Here is a 15,259-nt window from a genome sequence, read left to right as displayed (position 1 = left end):
CAAACTGCCTAGAGCCCCAGCTTCATGTATCTCATACTGTGAGCTAGCTTTTTATGAGTTTTGCTCATTATGAGCTATAAAATTCCCTTCATTATCCCCATTTTTGAACTGCATGACCTGCAAAGCCAGTTAGCAGTGGCCCCTGGACTATTCTATAGATCAGAAATGAGACCTCTGGTCACAATGCTGCTGGGTTTTGTTGTTTGGACTCTAAATGAGCTAAAATAGGGATTCATTTCATTGCCAGCACCATCTCAGCTTTATGGAAAGCCGTGAGAAATAAAGCTCAGAGAAGACTTGGTGACTGCTTTCCTACTTTTACAAGGTAAAAATCACCTGCTCCAGCAGACAGAGCTCATGGCTGCCTGGAGATGAGGCTGCTGCCAGGGCAATGAGTGATGCTGAGGGGAGAAGGCTGCTGGCTCCTTCACACCCAGCTCAGCTGGACAGCTGGGGGACCCCTCCTGCTGGCCCTGGCAGGGCAGGGGCAGGATCAGGCAGCACATCCTGCACTGACAGCAGCCACACTGCACAGCTGAGGACAAACCCCCCGGCCCTGTGCACGCTGCCCGGCCCTGGCACTTCCACAGCCCTCACTCCCCTGCCTGAGCCTTCTCTGCCCTCAATTACACACATTAAGAGATTATCCTGTGAATTTTTTTTAATCTCTTAGTGATTTTTACAGCTATAATGCTCTCCCTTTCCAGCAGAACAGCCTGTGCTGAGCTCTCCAGCAGGCTGACAGTCCAAGGTCTCGTCCTCTCCCTCTCCTGCCCATTAGCACCAATGAACACTGCAGGCTGTGCATCCCTGCTCCTTTGCCCATGCAGGCAGGGGATTATGAGGGGATTATGAGACCCACATTAATAATTATAAATTCCAGGGTCTTCAAAGCCCTGCAACCTCTTGGTGCAAATTCACCACACCCAACCCCAAGGGTACAGAAGAATTCTGACAGAAGGCAACACCACCTCCTTTTCCCCCAGTGCTTGTGCCATTTGGGCTCTGTTCCTCTAAATGACACTCAATCTAGCTGAGATACAATTCTCAGGGTGTGGAAAGCTATTTTTCCTCACAGCCCCTGACAGAGGAATGCCACTGAGCTCTTCCCCAGGACAGGGAAATCCATGGCTTTTGCAGAGAGGTTCTGTGATATCTCACTGTAGTTGCCATCCTGAGGCCTGGGTTTTTCTGTGCCACAGTGCAGGGAAACTGCAGCAGTGTGTGCTGGCCAGGGGAGTTCAGCCAGCCCTCCAACAGCACACACACACCTGGGCTCTCTGCTCTTAGCCTGGCCCCTGGCAGTTCCTGCCACCAGCACAGAGAACAGGAGCAGTGCTGGGCAGGTCAGGAGCTCTGCTCTGACTGCATTTTGCTGAGTGACAGCTGTGATGCACGGGGTGCACTCTGAGACAGGGGTGGGTAACCCTGCCACATGCAGGGTGTCCATGCTCCCTGCCAGCATCATGGAAATAAGGACTGGCACTGCTGCACTCCTGAGGGCTGGCTCCTTGAACCCCTCCAGGGATGGCAAAGCCCATCAGGACACAGATGGCACGGGGAGCTAAAGCCTGTCCAAGGCAGCAGCCACAGGACAGGCTGAGTGCCAAGCAAAGGGCACTGCCCAGCCGTGTCCTGTGCATCACCTCGCTGCCAGGAGCACTGGAGCAGGGCGGAGGGCAGTGCCTCAGCTGCCCTTTGGCACTCTGCAACAGCAAGGACAAAGCCCAGAGGTAGAGAACCCAGATACTGTGGGACTGAGTGAGCTGCACAGCAGCCAGCACAAAGGAGCACATTCAGGGAAGAGAGAGACAAGCAGACTGAGAGGCACGTCTGCAGGCAAGCCAGCAGCTCCATGGGACCCCCTGCCAAATTCCCTGCTATTACTGGAACCAAGCAAGTAGAAATGCTCTTGGATCTGCTCTGCTTCTCTGCTGAGGCACACAAAACAGCTCCAGTTCTGGCACTCCCACTTCAGTGCTTCTGTACAGCTCTGGGGCTGGGCACTGCAGCATGTGGAGCAGATTTTGTGGATGCTTCCTGGCTAAATTCCTACTGCCTGATGCCTACTCCTGTCAAGAGCCAAACCTGTGATCCACTTTGCCTCTCTCACACCACCATCCACCTTCTGAACTCTGCTTTAGGTTGGTGCTGGAGCCCCAGCACATGTCAGCCAAGGTTCAACATCATACAAACCAGACTGAAGTGCAGACAACAAAACCTCTCATTCCCACAGCCTACTCCAACCTCTAATTGAAAAGGAGTTCAGAGATTCTCCTTTGGAGGACTCAGGGAACAACGTGGTCAGGCTGTTCAAACAGGTACAAAGTGAGCTTGCTCCCCTGGGCACATTCCTGAGCAAGCAGAACAAACATCAAGGCTCAGGTGAGAATTCCTACAGGTGGACACTGCAAGAAGCAGCTGCAGAGTCACCCTGGAGCAGGGACTGGGGCACTGCACTCACACTGGAGATAGCAGGGAGGGAAACCCCTTCCACTGGTGTGAATCACCTGTCTGGAGGTCCTACTCCAGGCACAAAGGTGTCAGATCAGAGGCATCAGGTACAACCTCCTTACCTGGTGCTGTTTGCATCCTCCCCCATGAAAAGCACCCAACACCTGCCTCTGCTCTCAGAACACCCTAAGAAATGAAGCAGTACATGTTCCACAGTGCTGTGTTAGAGCTTCCAAACACTCCAGTACCCAAACCACTACCAAGATGAGACCTTGATGATCCTCTAGTTGAAAAATGAGAAAGCCGAAAATCTGCATGTTACTTTTCAACAGATGAATCCTTGGGCATTAAAGGTATTAAATCCAAAATAATTGCCTTTTTAAATCTTCCTACATGAGCTGTACCTGTTACAAATTCAGCACTGGAGAGCCTGTCCCACTCCCTTCTTTCCAGGCAATCTGACAAAGGCAGCTGGAACAGCCTTTGCTCAACCAGTCCTGCTCCAGCTCTGTCACACAGCTCACTGCACCCCCCAGGGATCTCTGTGCTCTCTCTGCTTTCCAGACCTGCTGCAGCAGCATCCCTGGCCGGCTGGAGAGGCTGCCCCAGCTCCTCAGCACCTCTTCTCCAGCCCAGCCAAAAGGAAGGTGACAGCTTGCCACCAGTGCCCATGGTGCACAGAATTCTCCAATTTTGCTGCATTTGCTTAAAATCCTCCTGATAGAAACCCATATCCAAACTCTCCCAAACACTGAGGGAATTCACACTGCAGCTGACCCTCCATGGCTAAAGCCAAACCCCAGGATTAGAAATCTGTCCCAGGCAGTGGAGTGTCATGTCAGATGTTGAATTTCCAGCTATCACATATAACAGCAGCAAACACAGGATATAGGTCAAGAGGTCTCTCAATCACACTGCTTATGCTTTGAATTCCTAATTTCCTCCTAAACATTCTTCCCTGAAACTTTCCACTCCAGATCTTGGCCTATAAGGAAAAAAATATGGGAGCATCTTGAGGCAAGGCAGCTCAGCTCAGCCTTTATCCCATGAGGAGAGTGGAAATACAAACATGTTCCCTGCTGCTGGAAATGTTAATGACTTTGTTGTTGCTTAACTCACTGTACAGAGAAGTAATAACGTTTTAGCTCAGCATGTTCAGTGTCCTTTCAGGGGAAAGGTGGGAGGCTTGTGGATATTTCAGAGTTCAGCTCCCATGCAGATGCTAACAAAGGCAGCATTCCCAGGCTGACAGACAGCAGGACTCCCTCGACAGCTTAACAACACATCCTGTTTCAGCAAAAAATTATTTTCTGCACTTGTAAGTAAATAATTTAAGCCTGAGATTGCAGGCCAGATGACCTACTTCCCAAGACCCCACTGGTCAAGGTTTGGTGAGAGAAAAGCAACCTTTGTCCCAGTGGGATCAACATGAAAACAACACAGTTCCCTCTCAGAGCACAGGCCCTTCATCTCCATCTCTTTACAAACCCAGAATAGATACCCAAACACACTCGCACAAAAATCATCCCAACATTCTCCTGGTTATGTGCTCCCATGTACCCTGGAAGGGGACTGTCAGCAATCTTCCACACGTGGGAGCATTTCCAACCCCATCATCTGAGGGCTAAAAATCCCAGAGGCCAAAGCTGGGCTTCACACTGCACTTCCACCAAAGCACCAGGTCCCCTTTACTAATTAAAATGAAGGGTGATTCAATTAAGCACCTGTCCATGAGAAGTAACATAAAACCTTGGTTTGTCTGGCAGCGAGCAAGCAGCACAAGATGTGTTATTCACTGAGGGTGGGTCAAGTGGGGACTCTCACATCTAATGAGCTCCTTTCTTAAATGGCCACTTGGACTTGGAGCTCATAACCAAAATGTTATTTTAATTCAATGGATAAACAGGTGCCACACATCTTAATAAGGAAGCAGCTCACTCACTCTCCATTTTCCTAAGCAACAGAATATAAACACTCACACAACCCCAAACTGAAAAACTTCACCAGTTGGCTTTGCACTAGGAAACTGCGGTGATGATGATGTCCCCGCCTCCCCAGGTGAGTGTGGGTGTATGCCCACAACATGGTCATGCAAAACTGACTACCCTTCTCTAGACTCAAAAATAACAGAGGGAATTTTTTTAAAGGAAGATTGAAAAACCTACATTTCTTTCGCATGTCATTTCAGACTCCCCGCTGGGTTTTAAGTTGCTGCCTCTAAAGCTCACTTTTCCTAGGAACTCTTCCCCTCTCTTAGCAGCTTAAAGTACTGAAATAATGACTCGAGCAGGCAGAGGAGCCAGCTGTGAGCCCACAGCCCTGCTGTGCTGGACACAGAGAAGCTGCTGCCTGCTAGACCTGACAGACAGAAGGAGCAGGAGAAGAGCAAGCAGCAACCTCCCAAAAGGGACAGCAGAACAGGGGGGAAACCACTTGCTTAATGACTGAAAGAAGGTTGCAACGAGCATAAAAACTGAACATTCCTTCAGAAACGTGGTTCCTGTAGCCCTGAAATTGCCAATTTAAGCCAGTGAAAAACTCAAGCCTTGCCTTTGCCTTTCTCCTCTAAGCACCTGAACCCTCCCTCCCCTGCTGCTGGAAGCAGCAAACAAGTTTTGCTGCATTGTGAAAAGCACATCACCCATTTGCCACGCTGAGTAACTGATCAACAACAGTGGGAAGAGCACACCCACACCCAGCTCTGATGGCCAAGGCTATGCTGCTGACTCCTGGCTGCCTTGGCACTTGGCTTCTCATTCTCACTGTAAAGCTGGCACCTGCTTCTCTAAACTGAATACTCTGCCTTGCCCCCAAGGTTGTCTTTATAATAAACTCCCTGCCAAAGCACAAGGCTCTCTGGCCTTCTGAGGACATGAATTTTATGACCAGGCTGTGTGCCCCATGGAGTCACATTTCCTTTCCCTACTTGAGATGTGGCAGAGTGACTTTATTCTTATGCAAAGGCAAATGGGAAGGAGCAATTTTGGCTCAATTTTGAAAAGACTGGTTTCATCTTCATACACCTATGAAAATGAGAGTTTTTTGAAGACTGAGTTCTTTCTGGTCAGTATGTCATTTCATGAGACTTATAATTCCTCTGTTACGCTTTTATCACAGACACCCAGGCTAAAGTGGAAGCCTTGAATGTATTTCTCAAAACATGACTATATTCAGAAATTCACCATATGTCTCCAGAACTCAGGACTTTTGTTTGAACCCATTCATTTAATCCCTTCCCTGTGTCACTTTGCTTGGTTTTGTGAAGAGCCACTCCAACCTGAGCAGCCCCATTCACAGTTAGAGCCCTGGCCAGGTTTAGAGAGCAGCACTGATCTGTCTCAGGCATTAATCCAGAGACATGATCCTCATCCCATCTCAGCTCCTTCAGCTGACAGAGAGGACCTGAACACAGCAACACATCACAGCAACACCCCAACACTTCCCCTCCCAGCACTCCAGGCACCCAAATTCCTGGACACTGCTACAAAGTGAGACTGTGGTCCAGTTCCTTTCCAGAGTGCCACCACATCCTTGCTGTCTCCAGAATCCTGCCTGGACAGCTCCCACAGCAGCAGGGAAAGCTTTCAGCACAGGGAGGGTGTGAGATGGCACCAGAGCCACACGTGAGTGCCAGGAGAATGCAAACCCCCCCAGCACAGCTGAACCTGGTGGCTGGGACCTCACACAGCTTCCTCAACAAGGGCACTGTGCTGAGGCAGGAAAGGCCATTCATGAGAATAACCAAACAAGAACTCTCACAGGTCCAAGACAAGAGAGGTGAGCAGCAGCAGGAGAGGTGTGAGGGACCTTGGAATAGGGCACAAGGAAAACAAACTGACCAAAAACTGACTAGACTTTTTTTTTTTCAGCACTAAAACTCGAAATACAAACAAACATTGGTTTCTCCCAGAGAAAGCATGACATTTAAGGGCATGGGAATAATTGCTCCACACCCCTGTCACCGCACATGGGCAATCTCAGCATTGAAACCCCACAAATACAATGCTGGCACTCCCAGCAGTGCACCTCCACAGCTGTGATGCTGTGCTGGAGGGAAGGCTGAATGAACCAGGCTGGACTGGGCACCTGGAATAATCTGTGGCACCAAATCTTGAGAAAGCACAGCCCAGGCTGTCCTGTCTGGCTGGAAGAGGGAGGCAGAGCGCTGAGCCCTGGGGAGCAGGAAAGGTCCTGTGCTTCCTGCAGGCAATCCTGCAGCCGGCCAGGGCTGCCTGCATCCAGGGGAAGGTCAGTGGCGGCAATACCAGCCCTTGAGAGGGAGGAGGAGGAGGAAGGATGAGTGAAAGGAGCTGGGGAGAAGCTGGGGGAGGGGAGGGCGGACACATAAAGGAGCGAGGCTGGACCGTGTAAGGTGCTGAATGGAAAGGGCAGAGCTGGGACTGTGGGCTGGTCCTTGTGAGGAATATTTGGGTGCCCTGATCCTGCCAGGAAGATGCTAGAAAGCCACCACACACCCTGCCCGGGTAAATAAACCTTCCATGAGCAAAGCATCGCAGCCGGGCACACCGGGCTGCCGGGGACTGCTGCTCGCCTCGGGAATCCGCATCCCCAGCTGCTCCCTGGCCTCTCCCTCCTGGAAATGGTCTTGGCCACCTCTCCTGCTCCCACCCCGACACCCTTCTCTTCTTCTCCGCAAGTTTCCTCGCCCGCACGGGCAGCGCTGCCGCCAAGGGACACGCACACCCCCAAAGAGCGCATTGCCCAGTTTAAACCATCCATCCGAATTCTCCCTTTTCCCAGCCCAGGCAGGAACACAAGCATTTTTGCCGTGGCCTACCTTGCGAGCGCGGCGGGTCCGAGCGGCGGGGGCAGCGGGCAGCGGGGCTGCCTGTGAATCAGCAGCGGAGCCCCTGGGGCAGGGCTGCATGCTGAGCCTCGGCACCGCTGCCTTCCTCCTCCTCCTCCTCCTCCTCCACCGCCCCGGCTGCTGTGTTGCTATGCCATCACATCCCCGGCAGCAGCAGCAGCGGCTCGCCCAGCTCCACAGAGATCCCCTCGGCTGGGCAGGGAGCAAGGACGAGCCCCCCGAGCGCCCGGCCCTGCGGAGAGCCCGGCCCGAGAGCGAGGATGCCGGGCAGGGGAGGGGAACAGCGGGGATGCAAAGATGGGCACGCACGGGAGGAGGAGGAGACAAAATACACATGGAAAGGGGGAGAGAAAAGGGAGGAGGGGAGAGGTACGAACACACTGAGATCTGACCTCTGGGGACCTGCCACGGGCTGCTGGGCTCAGCCGCGCTCCGCTCTGCTCGCCGGCATCTCCCACCGCCTCTCGGCTCTCATTTTAGGTTAGATATGGCCACGCGTGTGCTGGAAAATGCCAGACCCATTCGCCTCCTTCCTTAAGCACAATTTGGGTATCTGACACTCGATTTTTATAATTTAAGAATAGCACGTTTTAAAGTTAAGGAGCAAAAATAGGATTATCACTTAATTTCAGATGTGCTTCCTGTTCTTCTTGGAAAAGAAAAATAAGTAAAGGAATGAGGCAATTCTCCTTTTAAATGTCAGGGTATCTTGTCTCAGCTCACAAGAAACAGGAGGATTTGAGCTGCTAGCTTGGATGAGGACACAAACAGACACAGAGTTGGGATTTTGGTCCAGAGATAACAGTTTACAGTTCTTCAGATCATTCCACCCAAGGATTTCAAACTGCTCGAGCCACCAAGTGATGTTATTTTCATGTAACACAAAAAGAAACAGAATTAAATTACTTGGTGAGAAAGAGGATTCAAATGTAATCCCAGCTCTCTGTTTTAAGCACTAGATTGTCTCAGCCTCTCCATGGGAAAATTAAAAGTCAGAAAATACAATCTCTCTGGTCCTTGTCAGAAGTCTTTAATGAATCTTAGCCCATTTTTCCCCAGAGCTGACAGACTAAAGATGTTATTTTGCTGCTCACGCAGTTACGTTATCCAAAAATATCAGTGCTGTTTATAAACATTTCTATACATTTATTCCCCATCTCAGGTGTATTCCAAAATGCAGGTTCACTCAGAATCAACACTGTAACAGCTTCACAACTCCACTACATTCCTGAAAAATCACTCCTGGTCGAGCCAGCAAGGGAAATAACAACTGGCAAAGTCCCTGCAGCATCACAGGGCTGCCTGTGGGGTTAAGGATGATGGTGCTGCAGAGAGGGGCAGTGCCCAGCCCACCCCAGGGCTGTGCCCAGCTGGGTGGGGAGCCCACGAGCACCTTTCAACAAGTTTGGGCACCTTACAGAGCAAAACCTTTAATCCCATGCCGTGGGGATGTGAATGAATCAAACGCTTTCCTAGGTCACCAAATTAAACATAGAAAAGGTTTAAAACTCAAAATATAGTTGATTTTGTGTAAAATATGTTGGAGAAAGTCCTCAAGAAACCAGTGAGCTCCTTGGGATGGTAGCAGCTAGAACCTGCAGCGGGTGGGTGGCTGAAGTTCTCCCTTCATCCCAGATGGGTGCACCAGGAGTCAGGAGCAGAGCACAGTGAGGCACAGAGAACTCCTGTAACCACACTGAAAGGAGATTTTTAAATAGCAACCTCCTTATCATTGGTTCCAAAAGGAGCAACACTGAATACTTGGAGTACCAACCCAAGAATACTTATTCACTCCACACCTTCTGCTCTTAAAAGCTTCTTCAATAGCTCCTGCTTCCACAACAGCTGTACTGATGCAATAAAATCCCTCCTGGAAAGCTGTATTTAGACCAAAAAAAACCCCAGATATGGATCAGAAGACAAAAATGAGCAGAGACTCTGCTGGGCTATTTTTGTGCACACACAAATAAGAAATCTTGGGTTAAATAAGGAGAGAGAGGGGGGAAATAACAGCAGTGTCTGGAAGGGCTGTCCAGGCAGCTCCAAAGACACCATTCTCCAGAGAGACGGGGCCAAATCCGATGGCAGCGTGTGTCTGTCACCAGCAGCAGCTGTAAGGGACATGACAACATGGATAAACATATCAAGCCAATTTACACATGCACACAAGACAGACATCAGCACAGAGATATGAACAGACAGCATGAACCACAAAAACAAGGTGCTTTTCTGTACAAGCATCCTCAATTATTGATTGTTTAAATGCAGTAGAGGAAAAAAATAATCTCTTGTGTCAGTTTAGTTTAAATTATGAGGTAAACCAGAATCTCTGCTGGGAGAGTTGCTTCCAGGGCTGGGAACAGCTTCCCAAGTCCTCCAATACTTTCTGTTTTAAGGATAAAATTAGGGCAAGGAGAGGAGGAATTCAGAACTCAAGGGGAACAAGGGAGACCAGCTCGGATGTGTCATAATCACAGTTTTCACATAAGCACTACAACTTTTTTAAGTGTATGGGAAGGCTTCTGAGATGAGAGGCTAAATTTGGTGTACTTTGAGTTCTGAAGAGAACTTAAGCCAAAAAAATCTCCCAAGGAGCTCCAAGAGCTGAGCTTCCAGAAGATACAGTGGTACTTATTTTATGTATTCCCCTAATGAAACATTTCAGACATTTTCTGTTTTATGAAACAGTAAATATGTACCTTGTTGGGAAAACTAACAATGCCCACCGTCCCAACAGGGATATCTCAATATGCACAGTGCTGAATACAGTGTACAATCATACAATAGGTAAAAATTGGGACAGGTTTTATAAGGCTTGAACATAAAATTGACATATAGAGAGACACACGCACAGAATTTTTAGTTTGAAAGTTTTAAAAGCTAGAAAAAAGGGCTGTGTTTGCTTTCAGCCTAAATTTTGTATTACATTCTCAATATGCAAAGCCATTACTATTAATCACTTGTAAGCTAGAATTTCCATAACAATAATTATTCTTGTATTACCAACCAAACAAAAACATTACCTAAAATTCTGGCATTCATAATTTCAACATAAAACTTCAGGGTTCAGTATAATTAAAGGCTATTACTTTTACATTTTTCTTCCCATAAGTTCCCACCAATTAACTTTATCTTCTAAAATAGTCCTTGTCACAGGGAATTGGCTCCCAAAATGTGCTCCTTTGAAACATCACATCTCCTGAAAGAGAAAGTTCATCTCTCTGTTACAGAAGAGAAAGTATTGTTACCATCCTTTGGAAACTTTGGTACATTCTTTCCCTTTCAAGTAAAGCTCAAATTTATCAATTTACCCCAATTAAAGTGTTTTGGTCAGGAACAGAATGTAGAGTTAGTTATCCTTGTTAAAAGGAGAATACAGGCAGACACCAAGAAGAGCACTTTCCCTAGAGCCATACACCCACAGTCCTTGTGGATCCATCTGCTGAAGAAGAGTTTTGTGAGAGGCTTGTGAGCCAGGACAAGGTCCCTTATGGCTTGAAAAAATCCAATTTCTCCCCAAGAGCCTACAAATCCCTGTTTTCCTGAGACACAGGGCTCCCTCACCTGAGTCTCCTCCTAATTAAAGCATCAGACAGCACTGTGTTCTCTCGCAGCTGCCCACAGCCAAACAGCTGTAGCTCTGTTTTGATGCAGGATCATTGATCTCAGTGGTTGTGCTGTTCCTACCTGGGAGGGGAAGCCAGAGGAACAGGTCTTGTACAAAGGGACAGACCTGCCCATCAATTCCAGTACATTAGACAGGCCAGCAGGTTGGGAGCAGAGCACAAAGAGCCTCCCTTCAACAAGGAGGAACAAAACTAGAATTAGGGCCCTAAGAAAATAATTTAGTTGACTGGATATTGTACCATCCTGGGGGGCTTTTTTTCTTGTTTTGTTTAAATAACTGATCTAAAATAAATAACTGTACCTCTTTTGTTAGCATCAATAAGCACAAAAACCTTCCCCGAGCAGATTCTACCCTGCTGAAAGCATTTAGAAAAACAGCAGGGTACTTTCTAAACACATGGTACCTGGGGTGAGAGAGAAGAATGGGCAGAGAACTGATGCAAGCCATGCACTCAGAAACAGAATTAATCCCCCTTTTCATTTGTTCCCACACAGGCCTTGAAACAATCCCCCCAAATGAGAAATAGAGACTATGAAGGAGGAAGGAAATCTTTTCAGAGCAGCAAGTGCCAAAAGAAAGAGGAGAGGGTATCAAAAGAGTGTAAAAGAATTTGGAGGAGAGATGGAGAAAGAAAAGAGAAAGGAGAAAATGGTAGAAAAATCAAAAGCATGCAGGAGAGGAGGGTAAGACAAGGCAGATTTCAGGGGCTGTTTTGTTCTTCAAAAGCTGTCAACACGTTTACAACGTGCTTTCCATCCCCCTCCTGCTTCACTGGGCCGTGCACTCAAAGGAGCAGGAAAGCAATCACACAGGAGCTGCTGAAAATTCACTTGGACACAGAACAGAGGTGCCCTGAGAGAAAGGAAACTGCTTAGTGATCCGTGCACAACAAACCATGATGGGGATGGTACAGGCCCAGAGACTGGAGAGAGGGCTGGCAGGAAACCTGCAGAGAGCAGCCTCTTCCTGCAGAGATCACACTGGCAGCGCTGTGACACTGGAGCAGAGCAAGTCAGGCTGCACAGGGATACAGCTGCACATCAAATACATGTTCACAGCAGAAGCTCACCCCTGCATTCTTGAAAGGAAGAGCCCAAAGGATTTGAGCAGAGAGTAAAATTTTTCAAAGTATCTGTTGCAATTTGCAGCCTAAACCCAGTGCCTGAAGCTCAGGAGCTCAGCCACATTACAGTGACTTAAATATCCCCTGAGTGAGGCTGTGCTGGAACAGCCCATCCTGTGTCACGTTTCTGGCAGGTACCACAGCCTGCCTGATGCATGTTCACTCATTCAGCTGCAGAATGGGATCACGCCTCAGCCTACAGATTTCTCAACACTGTCAAGGTTAAAATGGTATTTAGAGCCTGTGTAGGTACCTGCAGCTTTTTTTTTTTTTTTAAGATCAACTGTTTTGGTTTCTACATTTGTGCAAGAGTGAGCCTGGAGATTAAAGCCTTTATTAAAAAAACTTACCCTCTGTTATGCAGACTTTTTACTCCTACGAGACAGGAAGCTGAGAGGCAGAGAGGCATCCTCACAAGGTACACACACACCTTGCAGGATGTTATCTGTGTGCTTCAACACCTCCCTTGCCAACTATAATTACTTGGACAGGTCTAACAGCTACATACAGTTCTCTCAGGAATCCTGTGCCCAAACCCACATCACCAAATGCTAAGGACATAAAAGGCAACCTTGGTTAAAAGCAAGGTTTGGTGGTATCCAGCTTCTTCAGAACATAAATGTTGCTTCCATTTTAAAAAGCAGAACTGTAATGAGGGAAACCCATTGGTACAACATAAATCATCTTTCCTGGAAGAAAGTACTTGAAGACTTTGTTCTTTCAAGATATTCATCATCCAGAGCAAGCTTTTTACCAATCTCTGTTGTTTTTCATCCAGCTAGATGCATCCTCTGACTAAAGAGCACATAAAGAGCTCCCTCACACACTCTCTCAGGAGCCATGGAGCTACAAATCAGCCCAGTGTGTATTATTAATGACAAGTTATCAGAAGATCTAGGACAACAGCCAGGCTGGAGTTTCTCTGTGCTGTGATTCTACAGAGAAAATGAACCCTTTGCCAGGTCAGATCCCACAGTTTCCCTTGCTCCTGTCTCCACTGTGCACAGATTTGTGATAAGCCATTTTGTCACAGCAGCCAGGAGGAGGTTACCCTGCCCCAGAGGCCTCACAGCTGAGGTTTGCCTAAAAGACAAAGGTAACCAAGGGAGGAGACACTGGGCAGAGCCACAAAAATCTCAAAGATTGCATCAAAAAAGGCAAAGTGAATTTAATTTTGGTGGCAGTTAAATGTTATTAGAAGAGTTCAGGGGCACCCATGTTGGCAGTTGTTAGAGCTGCAGTACAAGCCTCACAGATTCCATTTTCTGAGTGGTTACAGCTGTACCACCTTCTAAATCCTTGGGTCCTGATTTATTCATGGCATTAGGAATGCAAAATGCAAGCAGAGGGAAGTAGGCCAACAAAAGAATAGAAAGCAGGGATACAGAGGAACCAGTTTCTTCATTCCAGCTGAAAACAGGTTGAAATTATTAACTCTTTCAGAGCAAGCTCTCTCTGAAAGGGCAGTAGACTCTGATGCATAAAGGTGCACAAACGAGTCTCCTACCACAAAATAAAAATGATGAACAGGAATACAAAGCAAATATGGCTTCAGAAGAACAATTCAGATTAACTCTAGCCCAAGGCATTTGGATTTTGAGATGCATAATGCTTCCTGTGTCTGACAGGGAGGGGTTAATGGCTTTGGTTGTGTGACCAGATGTTCAGCTGGTGCAACTCAACACAGATCCATTAGAAATTAGTGGAGCTGTGGCTGCTTACCCCAGACAGGGCTCTGGCCCACTACTTTGAAATCCTATTTAATACCCTCTCAGAGATTTTTCCAAAGGGAGAGGCCTCACTTTTTGAAATCAGATAAAAAGCTACTAGCAATGCTACAGAATGCAGTCAAACTGAAATGGCCACTGCCATGGCCTGTTTATGATATTACAAAACCCCTAAATCAAAAGCCTGCAGAAGCCTTGTGATAACAACACCTCAGCACAATTGTTTCTGCTACAATTTCATAGTGTCCACCTACCTTACAATGGGCAGAAACAGGCATGAGAGGTAAATCACTCATTTGTCACTTACCAGGAAATGGATGGGTCTTGAAATGTGTCCATTTTAGTCCTCAGAGCAGCTGTGGTCAGCCAAGTTTTTGAGCACATGCTTTTAACAGAAAATGGTCTGCAAAATTTGCTGTGATGATTCAAATGCAAAGAGCAAGCAGGGGGAAAAAGATAAGAAAATAAAAAAGGTACAGTAGCACATTTCTCCATAAAAGGGCCATTCTTACACTCAAGTGCAATGCTACTCAGATAGAAGGGAAAAAAGAGGGGGAAAAAAGTCCAAATGTCAAAAAAGACAAGAGTTATCACAGCATAAAGAGGCTAAAAGTCATCTCTGGTGCCCAATAATACCAGGCACATTTTTGCTGCATGGGATGGATTTTTGCTGCATGTTGGATGGCATCTCATCCATCCAACAAAACAAAGAAACAAACAAACCCATTAAAAAAAAACCCTGACATTAAAATGATCTGTCCTGTTGCTGTAGTTCTGCACTTCTAAGTGCCCAGCCCACGTACTTGAATGTCAAAACTGTGCACAGTTTGCTTAAATACTTTCACAACCAGGGTATAACAAAGACCTGTGATGCTGCAAGTTTTCCATAACATGATTCTGTGTTTCCTCAACCAAACACCAACCCCAAGAGAAAACTGATCTCAGGGACCAGTAACTGTAAAACAGTCAGGATATCCTCGAGGATTCTGCTATAAGCCCCTTTAAATACATTTACACACATCACACACACACTCTTAAGAACCCTGGCATCTTTCAGAAGTGAAATGAAGGCTCTGGCAGCTGACAGGAATGCACCTTCCACAAACTCCAAACAGCACCCAGCCAACAGGAAGCCTTGTCTTCCTAGCTATTGCTTCTTTGAGATGTACACAGCCTTTCCAGCATAAGTGGAAATAACATTTCCAACACCTTTTTGAAGGTATCTTCACAGAAAAATAATACTAGTTACATGTTGGGGCCACATCTTAAAAATTCCTCCAAGTGGATATGTTTCAATAGGTGGAGTTTCTCCTGTTGAAAAAATATCATCAGGGTTTTGAAGATCTGTTTCTCTTGACAAAAATTAGCAAGCAGCACTTACACTACTTGGGATAAGACAGATGAAAGAGAAGGGCAATACTTTAGACATTAACCAGATGTACTTGAGCTGAGAACTCTGGTACTCAACCAGTCTGATTTTGAAGGGATGAAGAAAGCAA

At 47.2% G+C, this 15,259-nt stretch overlaps 1 protein-coding gene across 1 annotated transcript in view; it reads right to left on the bottom strand.

The window, feature by feature from the left end:
- DRP2 (dystrophin related protein 2) overlaps nt 1-7,576 on the bottom strand; it is a 31,302-nt gene extending 23,726 nt beyond the window's left edge. Inside the window, exon 1 of the mRNA XM_030967873.1 lies at nt 7,253-7,576. The gene's annotated coding sequence lies outside the window, so the exon portion shown is untranslated. The remainder of the gene's footprint in view (nt 1-7,252) is intronic.
- Nucleotides 7,577-15,259: the final 7,683 nt, after the last annotated feature.

Source organism: Camarhynchus parvulus, chromosome 4A (genome assembly GCF_901933205.1).
Source record: "Camarhynchus parvulus chromosome 4A, STF_HiC, whole genome shotgun sequence".
NCBI classification, from domain to species: Eukaryota; Metazoa; Chordata; class Aves; order Passeriformes; family Thraupidae; genus Camarhynchus; species Camarhynchus parvulus.
This window is presented reverse-complemented; position numbering and strand designations above follow the sequence as displayed.